Genomic DNA, 16,694 nt, shown 5'->3' on the forward strand with positions numbered 1-16,694 from the left:
GAAAACTTAACTATGTCTACAGCAGTGATTTAAAAAAATATATATCAGGAGGTTCAAAAAGCATTCAAGAGCATCACTAAACCATTCCAGGAAAGTAGCCACTAAGCCTTCGTGCTAGTTTGACAAAAGTCAGCACGAGTGTACGTACTACTTCTCCCATAACTATGCAGACATCACTAATGATGGACTTCTTTTTTTAATCCTGAATTTGGCCTAAAAGTCCTAAAGAAGTTCTAAAAACAGCCACTATGAACCAAAGATGACATGTGAATAGAAACTTACCGATTATCTCTGAGTTAGTATGAACATGTGGGTTTTGAAAAAGAGTTTTTGTTGGTTTGGGGGTTGGGTTTTTTTGTGTTTGTTTTTAAGTCTCAGTTAGACTACTGCTAGAGCATACACTAGTGGTTTGAAGAGGGCAGAAGCACCCTCACAATTCAGATACGTAGAAAGCAAGTACATGGTTATTAATCAGAGCTTTCTCTTCTAAGACTGGAGGTGTTAGCCTTATGTCCTGGATAAATTCCAAGTTAGGTAATTACATTCCGCTTACCTCAACCCCCTAGCAATTTTTTCAAGTGAATCCAGTATTATTCTTCACTTCCTACCCTAACCTGCTGTGTAGTGTTGCAGTGAGCTGTTAAACAGCTGCCATGCTTCACTCTACAGTGGTGACTGTGCTTCACTGTATAATTTGTAACCATTCGCAGTGTGCTTTGAAATCTTTCAGTATGAAAGTGTTACCCTAAAATGCGAGATATCATCATCATTTTAAAGGCATACAGTACAACCGCTTATTTCAGTTAAATTCAGCATAACGTATTTAGAAAATACCTTATTTCACGAAAAACCATAAAACTAGGTTAAAATACCCATGAAACATGCTACAAAGATTATATGAAAAGGTATTTAAAGAAAGCAAACTATTTATCAACTATATGAATATTCTGCCAAAGAATGGAGTAGTAGGAAGAACAAATGCTTAAGACATTTTTATTTGAAAATACATCTGCCTTCATCAGATGGTAAAAATTCCCAATGTCACCCAAGAAAAACAGTGAAGAGAAAAATTGAACGTTAAGTCAATGGGAAATGGAGGAATGCCAACACTTATGGAGAAAGAGATCAAGGATAAAATACAGTTTTTGACATTTTCTTATTTCTCATCAGGACAGCCAGAGAATTATACAAATTCACTATCATGAAGACATTGAATTTTTACTATAGATTGCCTGGGGACACTTGCAGACAGAAATGTACATTTTGGCAGTACTGAAAAAGAGTGTCATGGTACAACCAGGAGAGGCTACTTTAGGTACATGGACTTTCCATAGACTGTTATTCAATGGACATGCTTTTAAGGTCAGTAGTTCTTGGCTGAACAGTGGAAAATCTGGAGAACTTAAAAAAAAAAAAATGCGAGTACATGGGTCCCAGACTCGGAGATTCTGATTTAATTGACCTGGACATCAATTTTTTTTTTTTTTTTTTTTTTTACTGTTCCCCAGGTGATTATAATGTGCAGCCAATGTTGAAAACCACTGCTTGAGGCTATGTTGTACCAACCTGGTTATAATTGTTGTTTGGCTTCCTTTTTTAAGGAGAAATAAATCACATTATTTGAGGCCATGTGTATCATCATACATTATTAATACAGGCCACACAATTAGATACCACAGACATGTTTCATGGTATGATGCTTTATCAACCAGGAGGGGAAAAGGCTTTATCACCCAAGGGTTGTATTTCTGAAAGATCATAATTCTAATGCAATCTGTTTTTGTAGTAACAGGAAGACTTTCTAAAAGAAACAAGAATTCTGAATCTAGGAGGTTTTTGAATTTACAGTTAGCTCTGGGTATATTACCTGTGCTACAGATTTGTCTGCAGCAAGCTATACAATCTCATACCAGCATTTTCCTGCCACATACATCTGAGCCATACCTTCTCTGTTCAGAAAACAAATAATAAGTTATCATATCAATGCTTACTGATCTACTTAAGTAGAAGCACTGCACCCCCAACCAACCTGTACATCCATGAGATATTAAATACCTGCAAGCATGAGCAGAAACAGATTTTCAATCAGTCGAGCACTCAACAATTGCACATAATTATGTGAATAGTTGACTCTGTCTAGAAAGTGAGATGTCATTACACTGACTTTTTTAAATTAAAATAGCCCTGATCCACAAGTGCTAACCCTGAAAAACATCCGTAAACTAAAATACAACAAAGACAGACAAAAGAAGAATAAAAAGTCAACAAAACAGAGCAGGTAAAAAATAACCATAAACAGCAGGAAAGCATACTGGATATCCAAGTACTTGAAACGTGGTAACTAAGGACTTAGATTCTAAAAAGTTATTTTCATGAATCAAATTAGTCATGGGAGAAGGGATGGGGAAAAAAAAAAACGATTAAACATTATAGTGGCGTGTGCATTACACATCAGAGTAAATTAAGCCTTATGTTTTTTAATAGTCACCATAAGATTCAGAAATTAAGGTAGCAACACCTAGCGGTCAGTTCCGATACCTGAGAGTAGCAATTAAAATCAATAAAATAAAACAGAGTAGTAGGTATGATCTTATAGAGGGGAAAGGCCAGGGAAATATGCATAGAAAACATACCATGAGCTATGCAAAACAATTTATCTATGTTCTCTCTCACAGCAACTCTATGATATCATGTGAGGCAAATCAAGGGTCAGAGAAGGTGACATAATTTGACCAAGCTGTACATGTAGAAAATGCCTGAACCAAGACTGAAGGCCAGGTGTGAATGGAAAGTTTTTATTCTTTCCTCTGCACCACACTTCCCTTTATAATACACGTGACTCTTGCCCATCTTGTCATCCTGCTGCCCTCCTTCCTTCACAATTGGGTGTCCACCTACCTAACCAGAACTTCAGTTTGCTCCCAGGGACATCAGTCAGCCATACAAACAAGACTCCAGATAAAAAGAGGGATTCACTAGATACTAAGAAGAGGCAGGACAGGCATATGCCATCATGCAATGGAAATCTTAAGTATCTTCTGTTAATTTACATAAAACTTGCAAAGAAGAAGCATTAAAAAATCAATAGCTGTATTTAATAGTGGTTCACTCAGAAATTGTGATACCAAGTCCCAGAGAAGGGAGATAATAAAAAAAAATGATTTTCAGGTTCTGAGTTACAAATGTCTGAAATTCGTCTTCATTATAGTATTTACGGGAAGAGCAAAAAGTGTTATAAGCAAAGAGAGTTGGCCAGTGAGCATTTTAATCTCAAAACAAGTTACCAAAGAGTTGGACATTTTCAGTGTAAAGTAGCGACAAGTTATAATGCCACTGATATCTCTGAGACTCTTCTAAGAAATTTCTGAATGCCACATATTCCTGGTGAAATAGGTCTGTTTTATCAATGCTCAGCTAATCCTATCCTTCTAATTACGAATACAAAAAAAATAAATAAAAATAAATAAAAATAAATAAAAAATAAAAATAGGGGATGCCTGGGTGGCGCAGCGGTTTGGCGCCTGCCTTTGGCCCAGGGCGCGATCCTGGAGACCCGGGATCGAATCCCACGTCAGGCTCCCGGTGCATGGAGCCTGCTTCTCCCTCTGCCTGTGTCTCTGCCTCTCTCTCTCTCTCTCTCTGTGTGACTATCATAAATAAATAAAAATTAAAAAATAAATAAATAAATAAATAAAAATAAAAAAAATAATTACAAATACAACCAACAACCCTGGCTGCACATTTCTAATAATCTCATGAAGTTTTTGAACTGGCTTCTAATTTGCGACTCTGCTGTGATGGTGATCTATAACCTCAAGTAAAAACCTCTGCTCTAGTTTCTCCAGCTGCAAAATGAAGAAATTAGACTGAAGATCACTAAGAGTTTGTTGTTGCTGTTGTTGTTTTTTAATTTCTTCTGTACTCTCTCAGGACTGAGCCTGTTCTTTTATAAGAAAAAGTCAACTGCCTAGAACAAAACAAAACAATTTTGTCTGCATTTGAATGTGGGTGATATTTTTCTCTGATTTCCCTATTTCAGCTAACAGTACAATTTTAAAACTTTGGCATTTCTTTGAGTTCATTCTCCCCCCTTGTCTGCTATTTCCAACAGAATTCATCACCTAATCCTGAATATTCCACTACCCCATTGTCTCTTGCTTATGTCTTTTCAAATCCATTCTCATCAGCTAAGACAGAAGCTCCCTCTTCAATTAGCAGAAAATAATTATAACATACACTTTAGGATTTGGTATTATAAAATGATTTTGGTATTATAAAAATGAAACGTGGTGGTTTTGAACAGACCCTACTTCTCTCCATAGAATCACGGGGTCTGTTCGGGCTATCAGCTGATATTTTACAGAGCAGATCTGCACTGGGTTTGAGTGGGAAGGATATCTCAAACAGATAAATCAGTTCTCTACATGCAAATGAATTAAGAGCAGCAGTCAATACTCATGAACTTAAGAGCTGAATAGGAACAGGAAGCAATGGACTGGACACTGAATTTCAAATGATAGAGATAGTTCCATGGATATACAAAAATACAACGTACAGGAGAGAAGAGGTGTTAAATTGCTCTTTCTTCTCTTGTCGCTCACTAATTATATATAAATCTTAGTGTGTGGCCAAGGGGAAAATAAGAGAAGAAATTCTACCATTCTCATTTTGTGTCTGTCTAAAGAAAAGGACCAAGGTTTTAGCTTAGAACAATAGGCAAGACTGAACGAAGGGACAAGTGTTTGTGCAACTAATGAGCTTACCTTTAATTAGAGAATTGTAACTAGGTTTCCTAAATTGAATTCTCACTATTATGTTTGCTAATTTTTATAAGTTCCATATTTAATGGTGCTGATACACAAAATTAGAATCTTCCAAGACAAAAAGTGACAATTATTTAATTAAGAACTAGTTTCATAGGAATATTTATTGATAAAAATAAATTTGTAGGTAACCCTGAGTAAAATATAGTAAGAACAAAAACAACCAAACTTAAGGAAAGCTTATGATTTCTAATCATTCCCAGAAGCACCTCTGCAGATAGCTGCCTTTTAATACAAACCTTGTTAGATGTCAGAAAGGTCTACAATTCACCGTATATTAAGCCCAAAGTACAGAACCCCCACAGCATACACGACAAAAGTACACACATAGAATAGTACTTGCATTTAATATTCTTAGCAATATTTCTAAGTAGAATTTTGGTACATAGTCCAATATAGTAAAGATAGGTCAATACTAAAGCAAGCAACACTTTTTAAAATATATATTATTTATTTATTTATTCATGAGAGACACAGGGAGAGAAAGAGAGAGGCAGAGTCCCAGGCAGAGGGAGAAGCAGGCTCCATGCAGGGAGCCTGACATGGGACTCGATCCTGGGTCTCCAAGATCACACCCCGGGCCGAAGGCGGTGCTAAACCGCTGAGTCACCCAGGCTGCCAGCAAGCAACACTTAAATTTTTTTTTTAATTGTAAATTAACATATAGCAAACACCTGTTGCTTCTAAAATTACTGAAGTCATACAGGACCACAATTTGGGGCAAAGTTCTTACTCTATAGAAAATTAAATAAATTACATAGAGGTTAATGAAAGCACTAAAGGTATTTTGAAAATGAATATACAAATTAAAGACAATAATAACAAGTGCCATTTACTTAATTCTCAGTATGTTTTAAGCATTTTAACAAGTACTTTACATACATATCTCATTTAATTTTCACAACAGCCCAATGAGACTGCTATTATTCCCCCTTCTTTACAGATGAAGGGGGAAAATGAGGTGTGAAAGGTCAAACAACTTTCTCAATATCAACCAAGTGGTTAGCAGAAGAGATGTGAAACACAGCTGTGCCTGACATCAAGTCACTCTTCCTAGGCACTATACCATGCTGCAATTATAAACTACTGATCTCAGGAGTCCCTGTCCAAAGGGACAGAAGTGATTCAGTTATTGAACTCCGACAAGACAAAGGAAGGAGTAATTCAATAAATTCCTGCTTATCCGGAAATAAAGAGTTCAAAAGATCTGATATTTTCACAAATTCTACAGTAGGAGAAGACAAGTGAAGACAAATGAACAAATGACAAGAAACAGATACTTTGGATTTACTTGGCAAAAATAAATTTGAGCTTTGTCAAGCATATCAAAAGAAAGAGCAGGGGATCCCTGGGTGGCTCAGCAGTTTAGCACTGCCTTTGGCCCAGGGCATGATCCTGGAGTCTGGGGATCAAGTCCCACATTGGGCTCCCTGCATGGAGCCTGCTTCTCCCTCTGCCTGTGTCTCTGCCTCTCTCTCTCTCTCTCTCTTTCTCTGTGTGCCTCTCATGAATAAATAAATTAACTTAAAAAAAAAAAAAAGAAAGAGCAAATCCAACCAAAATGTCTAAAAATGCAGGTCAGTATAACAAATCACACACAGTTCTAAATAATGACACTGGGGTAAGAGTGGACACTTCCTGCTGGTCAGTTCCATTTAAATGATCTGCCAATATCTCAGGTTCAACATAAAGAACTGAATTCCCCACCTTTACACAAGCAAATCTATTCTCAATTCCAATAGAACAGGTGTTCTCCTAGTCACTACTAGTCAACCACTTAACAGTATTCTCCTAGTCACTCCTAGTCAATCATTTAACATTTCGAGATTATCCAAGATCATTTCTCCATCCATTAAGTTGCCACTATCAACTTGCCAAGTCTACAACCAGCATATTTATGTGTATGTCCTCTTCCTTAGCTCAAGTCTTCAATAACGTACTCTGGTATTTTTTAAAACCTGTTTCTCTGCATACTGTTTTCTTTCCCATCAATACTCTATTTAACAATTAACAAATTCCCCATTTCGTGATCTAACAGTGGCTCCCAAATGACTATCAGCTAAAGTCCAAATTCTTCAGCCTTAATTCCCATCTCTAATCTTGCTACCTCTTCACCCACTTGAGTCAAAGGTAATTAATCTCTTCTAGGCCCAGAGATCATTCACTGCCATAAATCTGGTTGTAACTATTCTCTCTCCATAATGTGTGCTTGCACATCCTCTAACCCACTCTCCTTTTCCTCAGAGTAAGAAATAACATGGCATTAATGAAAGCAGCATATTGAAGCCAGACAGTTTTGGTAGCTGTACAATTTCAGGCAAGCTTAACCTTCTGAACCTCACTTTTCCCACTTGTAAAATGAGGATAATAGTACCTAGCTTGCAGGGGTTTGGTAAAGATTAGAAGTCATATACATAAAGTGCATGCCCAGAAAAGGCAGTTGATAAATGATAGCCAGTATTATTATGCCCAAAGCTGAGTCAGTCTTTAATGCCCAGATTAAATGCCATAAAAAGCACTTGTGTTCTTTTTTCTATCTTAAACTTAAAGACACCTGATTATGCCTATCATTTCTACAAAGCTCTTATGATTAAGGACCCTGTCTTCTATATCCTTATATCCTGGAATACCTTCTATTTACCATACAAATAGCAAGCTTTTAATAAATGTTGGGTGAACAAGGCATGAATAAATCTCAAAGGACTAAACTACTGTTAAGTATATTTTATTGCATCTGATTACTCTGAAACATATTTTTAAAGAATTTCCTATAAAGTGTTTTAGATGGAATTTCTGTGGAATGAGCCATTCTGTGTTAAGAGATTATTCTGGGAGTTTACTGCTGAATGGTACATTCCAAATAATTTATTGTTTTAGTGGAAAACTATCTAAAACACTCTCCAGCACTCTTCACAAGAACACTGAACAACTACAATAACTTCTGCACCGATCACCCCACACACCATTCCACACTGTAGCGTCACAAGGAATGCATACGTATCACAGGTGCCAGGCAGATGTGGAAACAGCCCGTGTAACTGGCCAAGGCACTGCTGAATTATGCCCTCTCATGTGCTGCGGTTATGTGGATTGATAGGATATAACACAGTCCTTAGCCCTTGTCTGAATTACTGGCAATCTTTAGAGCCTCGGATGTTTTACAAAATTATTAGGGTTTTCAAAATTTTGTCCCCCCTCACTTTTGAGGTTGGAATCATGCTGAATGGGTGTCAAACATAACCAAAAAGCCTGTCAAACATAACCAAAATGGTGATGATGGGAGTATAAATAAAATCACTACCATTTACTAAACATTACTAGGTTGTAGGCACAGAGCTCAGTCAGCACATTGTAATAATTATCTGAATTGCACAATAAATCCAAGAGGTGGGAACTATTTCGATTCCCATTTTGCAGATGGGAACACAGAAGTTCTAGGAGGTTAAGTGATTTGCTCTACGCTGAGCAGTAGTAGTAAGTGGTATAAGACAAACTAGATTGCTGTGCACCATCCTGCTGACTCCCACTTTTTATGCAGCATTACCCCAAATGGAATGATTTGAATTGAGTGCCTTTTAGGAAGATAACCAAAGCTTGGTCTTTTAAACATCAAAGTAGTTTATTTGAAATCTTTCTAACATGCATTTACATAGCCCTCATGTAATGAACAGAGTACATAACATAAATTGTTCTTGCCTGGATGGATCTACATTGATGATCATTCCTTACGCTATAGAAAGCTTAGTAACGGCCTCTAAGCCCACGAGGGGAAGAGATCCTAAGTGGCCTTTTGCTGAATTCCCCTCAACTATGGTTTAAGTTTGTCGAATGATATTCATTCTCATTTTGTAGCAGCCCTGCTCCACGATTCCTTTTGGATGGATGATGTAGTCCCTAGCTAAGCATGTTCTCTGATTTTTAGGTATTCCTCCGCCCTGTGATCTGTGGCCTTTGCTTCTTGCCTCCCAGATTACTTTGGACAGGACAATGAGGAACTTTAAAAAAAAAAAATGTACATCAAGTCTCTGATGTACAATGATGCCAAACATTCTCTATACTTGAGAACAGGGGTAAATCATCTTATAAAAGGATAATTTTTGTTGCTGCTGCTGCTGCTGAATTTAGAGCACTTCTTTTGGGTAGGGTTATTGTTATTGTATAAATTGAAGAGAGCAGAAATCTAATTGCAGTAATTAGGCATTAACATGAATGATAATTTCACTAAAAATACGAGTTTGAGTAAGCAAGAGTTTGTTCTTTGTAACTTCAGGCCAACAAAGGAATTGTATATATGCTGAAACCAAACTCTTTTCTTAACAAGAATAGTAAGAGGAAGATGGTTAGAATATAACACAGCATGAAAGATTTGCATTAGATATAAAGGAGATTTCGTGAAAGTGAGTGGTGTTAAACATTGGAATGATTTATCAAAAGTTTTTTTTTAGTACCGTGATTCTATAAAAATTTTTTTAAATGACATTCAAACGAAACACATTTTTGCATTCATTTTGAAGAGCCAAAATAATTGTTAGCAAATATGGATATGTTTAAATTTGTAAAAGCAAAACTTTTCTTCTTCTACTTCAAACCTAGATTAATATTCAAGAAGATAGTACCCACTTCATTATTTCACACAGCAAAGGCAGTATTTTATTAATATGTCTAACTAGTGCTTTCTCAAAATATCTGAGAAATATGACCACATGTGGTAAGAAGATTAAGGTGTTTTCTGGCAACCCCGCCAAAAGCAGAACTCTTGACTGCAGAAAACAAAGTTTTCTGGTGGGAGCCATGGGGGCTGCCTTCTGTCCTATCAATCCCCGAATTCTCAAATTACAGATCTGCTGTTGTTTTCTGACACATCTGCTTTGCAATGTAAAATAGCGTTTTTTTTTTAATAAGAATTCTTCAAAAAGCCCTTAGGCTCCTCGCCTTTGTTTGCACAGCCTGAGAGTTTTCATTTAAAGTTTTCACACTGTTTTTAAAATTCTCCGTTTTTGTTTCTAAAATAGTTACGTGAAGTCCATAGACCTCTGTTCTAGCATCACATTTTAGCAACATAGGTGGAGAGGTACACGCAGAGAAATTCTTACGGTTTCCATAACTGAGATTACTCCAAATGACCAACATTGTTTTCCTCTCTCCTTTGCTGTCAAAAACGCAGTACAGAGGAGGAAAGCAGAGATGCTTTTTATATAATTCCGATTCCCAGGATACAATATCTATTCTGAAATGAGGAAACTCACAGGTAAAACCTACTACTGTTCATTCAGGCAACTCTGACAAACCAATATTGTGGGAAATAGGAAAACATAACAAAATGATTACAGAAGCATATGAAATTGTTCTCTATTGATCACAAGATTGATACTTGATATTCTCTGTGATGACTAAATGGAATCTGAACCCCAGGAAAGAGCTCCTATTTTTCCATCTAAAGTATACATTCTTCAATTTGTTCCAAGTCCAAACTTCAACTCCTAAGGAAATACCATCCACTCATCCCTTCATTAAAAAATAAATGATTTTTTATGGTCTCCCCTGGAAACACACACATTTGATCAATTATGTGTAACTATAATAAAGAAATTTAAGCTTCTTTCGCAATATAATGGCACTGAGAACGCAAACATGATAAATATATACAAGTATCAGGACTTGACAGTCTTGAGCCTTTATCTCTTCACCTTTAATCCAACTGAATGTTACTTGAAGCAGAGGATATCTACTTTGACATTCCCACTCATGGCTCCCTGATGGAATTTCTTGGGAAAACCTGATCTTTTTCAAGGATAAAAATATCACTTTGTAATCCACTATATTTGTATAATACATTCTTATGCGATCCAATTTGTTGGGAGTGGGGATAATCTCACTCTATGAAAATCATGAATGGTCCCTCAGCACCAAATCCTGTAGGGGAGACAGATGGAAGAAGTGTGATGATAGGCTGACACAGTCAACTCCATCCTAAACATCTAATGTGATGGATTAGGCACAGCCCAATAAGACAGGTGCCATGCTATAAGCTAACTTGTAAGGGAAGAGAGTTTGGAAAAATTAGAGATATTTACAAGTAGAAAAAAATGTTTTTTCTGATACACAAAATAATGGTCTGAGCCTATTACTGTTTTCTTAATGTATTCTTTTTTCTATTCTGCTTCTTTGGGCCTATCTTCAATTTACTATCAGATTTTTTTTTTTTTTAATTTCTCATTCCTCTTCAGGTATCCTCTTTTTAAATACTTCAACCTTTTAAAAGTCTGCTTTCTTTCTTTTTCTTTTTTTTTTTAAGATTTTTAATTTATTTATTCATGAGAGACAGAGAGAGAGAGAGAGAGAGGCAGAGACACAGGCAAAGGGAGGAGCAGGCATCATGCAGGGAGCCCGATGTGGGACTCGACCCCAGGTCTCCGGGATCACACCCTGAGCTGAAGGCAGCACTGAACCACTGAGCCACCCGGGCTGCCCAAAAGTCTGCTTTCTAAAGCCTTGAGTCCTTTCTTTCATAACGTTACCATAACATGCTCCCTTTTACTCAATATTTCTGTTGATTCTCTTTTATAAATCATTTGTTCTTCACTGGTCAGAGTCAAATGCCAGGGAACAGAACCTCTTTGGGGGGCACAGCCAATATAGAAAAAATCGTTAAGAATTTAGGTTCTAAAATCGGATAAAAAAATGTTTGATCTCTTGTTTTACCTTTACTATCTGTATGACTGTCGGCAAAAAGTTGTTTCTATTCTCTATGGCTGAGTTTCTTCAACTATAAATGGAAAATAGCTTTCAGGATTGTTGGAAGAATAAAATGCTAAAATACACAGAACAAGCTTAGCACAATGTAGGGCTAAAATAAGAACCAGTAAGGTTAACTGTTATGGTTAACTCTACCTTCTAAAGATGACTGTCAGAAAGCAAGTTGCAAATTCCTCTGATGTTCTGATTTCATTAGACCGAGAGTTGCACCAAGGCCTGGTGCAACTAAAATCCCCTAGTTGTACTCAGCCTTGCCTGTTTGGCAGTTACGTGACCTAGAGTAGGAAAATACCGGTTTTCTCTAGCCAATGTCTAACTCTGTTGGCTGCAGGACTGCTTCCTTTATTCTTTATATCACATAGCCATCAGCACCATGGAGTTCCACGTGAAATCTGCCTTCTTGATAAATATACAGTGAAATTTCCTTCATTTTCAATCTAATCTCTACCCTCTAACACAGCATAGACTTCCTAGTCATGAGTCTCATCTCAACAAGTCTTGAGGTCATATTTATCTTCTAGCATGCCACAAGATGAATGTTTGTAGTCCTTCAGAATTCATGTTAAAATCCTACCCTGCCCCCATATGTGATGGTAATAGGAGGTGAGGCCTTTTGGAGATAATCTCATCATGAAGGTGGATACCTCATCGATGGGATTAGTGCCTTTATAAAGAGACTCCAGAGACCTCCCTCACTCTCTTCATCATATAAAAACACAGCACAAACACAGAAACCAGAACTTCACCAGACACCAAATCTGCCAGAGGCTTAATCTTGGACTTGTCGAGCTCCAGAACTATGAGAAATAAACTCCTGTTGTTGATTAGCCACCCAGTCTACGGTATTCTGTTACAGCAGTCAAAACAGGCTAAAGCATGGTATTAATATTGCAAATTAGGTCTTGTTGACCACTGATCATCTGGCAGGCCTGGATGCCTTCAGTACCAGAGGAGCTAATGTATATGCCAACAGCAAGGGGAGATCTAGTCCATAAAATGGCTCCAATCAGGAAGATCTAAAAAAGAAAGCCTACTGAAATATTCCCTGGTCATCTAAGCTTACAGATATTACAACTGTATGGGAAGGGTTTAGACGTTCACTGTCTTCCTTTAGGTGAATATGGCTCGTGTACATTCTAGAGCGAGGCATGATGTTCTACCTGCATTTGCTATTATTTATAATTTCTGCCAACAATGGGTTATGCACTTCCCTCCATTCTTACACAGGATTTACTGGCTATCATTTCATCTTTTTTAATACATCACAGCCATCCATGTGATGTACAAGCTGTACAATCATGGAGAAATGTCTGCAGGGGTTCTTCAATGTGCACAGTTGCCTGCCCTGCCATAGAATGGCTCCAGGCTGCTAGGCTTTTTCACTTCTCATATATATTTTTTTAATAGTTTATCTCTCTCCTTCCTTGCTGTCGAGCTGTCAGTCAGCTGTCACTTCTTACTGCTGTCAGTGAGCCTGCCTTTATCGCACCCCCAATGTGATGCTGCTAATCTGCTGTCAGCTGAGAAATCAGATAATCAAGACCTCTGAAATTGCATTCACAATATGTGGTGGGCTGAGCACAGGATGGAGATTTTGAGATATGAGTTCCAGTTCTTGTTCTGTCTGTATCTAGCTGTGTGGTTACCAGGAGACACTTAACTTCTCTGAACCTTAGTGCTTCCACCCACAAAATAAGGAGCAGAATCTGTGTGTGTGTGTGTGTGTGTGTGTGTGTGTGTGTGGCAGAGACAGAGACAAAGAGAGACAAAGAGGAAAGGAAAGAGATCTCATCCAAACTTGGGATTCTAACTTTCTCTGGCTACTAGAAAGAACATATGAAACTTTTCTGTGAGTTAACAGAATGCAGAATGGGGTACCACTGACTCTTTAATTGTCAAATTTCAAGGATATGTTTTAGTCATCACTTTATTTAACCTTGGTCCTCTGAATTCACTACTGACCTCATCTTCTTAAAGCCCTCATCCCTTTGCTCCAGAGGATAATTCTCTCAGTTTTGGCCTCCTGACTCTTTCTGTCTCCTTTCAATCCTGGGCTCTTCCTCCATCAACCCCAAAGGCCAGTCTGAAGTTCAAAGCCAGGGTAATGATGAGAAACCAGCAACAAGCCCGAGAAGTAGCAACCTGAGCGTCCTAGGAATCAACTGAAGAATATGTCACGGTGTGTCAATGCTGCTGAAATGTTAAAGAAGATGAGCACTGAGAATTGATCCCAGGATTTAGAGAGGCATGGAAGTCACTGGTAACCTTGACAAAAACAGTTTCAGTGGAGTAGCTATAAGAGGGAACAGTAGGAATAAAAATGGAAGCAAGTATAAACAACTCTTTCAGGAGCTTTTGCTACTAACAGAGAGAAAAGGAACAGGCAATAGCAGAAGGGTGAAGTGGAATCAAGAAAGAACTTTTTAATTTTAAAGATGTGAAACAAATGGCATATTTCTTATGCTAACAGTAATGATCCAAAAGACAGAAAAACTGATGATGCAGAACAAGGAAGGACAGATTGCTAGGACAGTGGTCCTTAGGTATGTACGAAGGAGGGACTCTGGTGGAGGCAAGGACCTTACAGAAAAGCAAAGTCACTTCATCCATATTAATAAGTGTGAAGATAAAGAAGATGCACCTAGAAGTACATGGACGGGCAGATGTGGCGGTGGCAGCATATACAAATTCTCTGCAGACTGCTTCTGTTTTCTCAGTCATGATCTGAGAATGAAGATATAATATTTGTTATCAGAAGTTTACAAAGCAAGAAAAATGCATGATTAGTTATCTAGACGATGGGAAATGTGGTCTGCTTGCCAGGCAGCTCAGAGGGACCATATGAATTCAGAGTAGACTAATAAGTATAGCTGGATGTTTCCCTCCTAATTAGATTAAAGGAAAAGTGCCAAAGAGAAAAAAAGAGACTATATGCAAGACAGCAAGTAACATGATCAAATATGTTGGTTGAGTCAAGGAGGAAGGAGCAAACTTGGGACAAGAAAAGAATCAAAATAAGGAGTTGGCTCCATCAATGGATGGTAGGTTCCTGTGAGGCCCAAAGACTGAGTCAGGATGAGAAACAGGATAATAAATGAACCTCTTTATATTAGGCTGCTCCTTTGGCAGGGTTCTCCATTTTCATGTGCTGATTAAGAGAGGGTAGAGAGGAAGAGGGTGCTTTATATTCAGCTGGCAGTAAATGTGCTAGGTTATATAACAGTGGGAGTGGGGAAATTAATAAGATGAAGTTGTCTTTACTACGGGGGCTATTATATACCAGGCATTTCACATATGCATTATTTCATTTAGTCACTACGCAATGCCTATGAGGTGATAAGGTAAATATAATCATAATATTAAAGAACCTAAGTTCAGGGTCATTACACTGACATAGGTCATAGAGCTAGTAAGTGGTAGTTAAGACTCAAATACATGTAAGTACACCTCCAGTGTTTAAGAGCTTTCCTATCTCCAAATGTTTAATACACATGATAGTTTGTTTTTTAAAAAAATATATTTATTAATTTATTTAGAGCATAAACAGGGGGAGGGGCAGAGGGACTGAAGAGGGAATCTCAAGCCAACTCCCTGCTGAGTACAGAGCCTGATGGAGGGCTTGATCTCATAACTCTGAGATCATGACTTAAGCCAAAACCAAGAGTTAACTGACTGAGCCACCCTGGCACCCAAAATACATATAATGATAGTTTAAAGTGATATTCTTTCTTGCTATTATTTTTCTGGTCCATGAGAAAGACAAGGCAGTGAGGAGTGAGGAGGGCAATAGGTAACAGCAGTTGCCAGGAAGCCCAATATTACTGACATCCTATGTGACCAACATGCTCTGAATTTTAACTGTTATAAGCTTTAGAAATCCTCATATTTTTTGCTGAAATACAGCTTTTCCCCTTCTCTGACTAATATCCATTATAGTATACACATTGCATTATAGCATATTGTATTAATAATTTAATTACATCTTCTACTTTGTTTTTACTTAAATTTATTTTTGCCATGACCAAATAATATTTATATAGGGAGAAAGATAGAAGCATTTAAAAGTTTTTTTTTTTAATCATCTTGGTTATGTTGCCTTTGGAATTACTAAATATTTTTCAACATCTCAACAAAATAATACTCTTTTAAGACTGCAGGCATTAGAATGATTGTCATTCATGCAAATAATCACTTACTTACACTATATGAGTTTGGGTTGGATAAAGCAAATTACCATTTGAAAATAATTCAAATAACACTCTGGGCTAAGACCTTGCTTATGAATGTTATCTTGGCCACAATATTTCTTAACCTTTTTCCATTTAGCTAGATTTATTTATGGTAATATAGTCCAAATTAATAAACTATTCAATTGCCACAGGTGTATTAAACATATGATGTTGTAAGGATATATCAGATGCAAATGAATTTTAAAACATATTATTTATCTGGAATTCTATAGTGGTAATAATTAAGATGTAGTATAATCACCTACTCAAAGATGTACATTTTGAGTATATATTATATGAAAACCTTGAAAACATGTCACAAAATAAAGTTAATATCTTAAAAGTATGACCTAAAATATAAACTGTGTTTTAACTAATCATAGATCTGAAGGATAACAATTATATTTTCCAAAAGTTGAAATTGTCTCATCCCACATATTATATATATATATATGCACAAATACACATTATTTATGCATATACATATTTATACATATACAAATATATAACTGGAAATCAATCTTGATCTTAGCTTCATTTGGCCTGAGAGTTGTCAAAACTGCAAATAAACAATTAAATGTTTTTGACAAATAACCTATAATGATAGGAAGCTTGAAGAGTTAAACAGAAAACTGAATAAAAAATCATAGAGTTTAAACTTTAATTGAGTCTGTGACCATAGTCAGCAGTGTGAGTACAAGCCAGTCTTTGCTTCTCCGGGCCTCTGCAATCTGAACTCCATAAAGTAAGAATTGGGCAAGGTTGTCTGACTTAAATTTTATGACTCACTAACTTGATTTGGTATTAGGCAGATTTTTCTTCAATGAAATATTAACTAGTAAAACACTCAAATAAATCAGCATTAAGAGTGCTGATGAGGACTACT

The 16,694-nt window shown here is 36.9% G+C and overlaps 1 protein-coding gene across 9 annotated transcripts in view; it reads right to left on the reverse strand.

Annotated features, from left to right (window-relative positions):
• LOC129495548 (glycosyltransferase-like domain-containing protein 1) overlaps positions 1-16,694 on the reverse strand; it is a 388,336-nt gene that overhangs the window by 177,397 nt on the left and 194,245 nt on the right. The gene's annotated exons all lie outside the window — the stretch shown is intronic.

Source organism: Nyctereutes procyonoides, unplaced genomic scaffold (genome assembly GCF_905146905.1).
Source record: "Nyctereutes procyonoides isolate TBG_1078 unplaced genomic scaffold, NYPRO_anot_genome, whole genome shotgun sequence".
In the NCBI taxonomy this organism is placed as follows: Eukaryota; Metazoa; Chordata; class Mammalia; order Carnivora; family Canidae; genus Nyctereutes; species Nyctereutes procyonoides.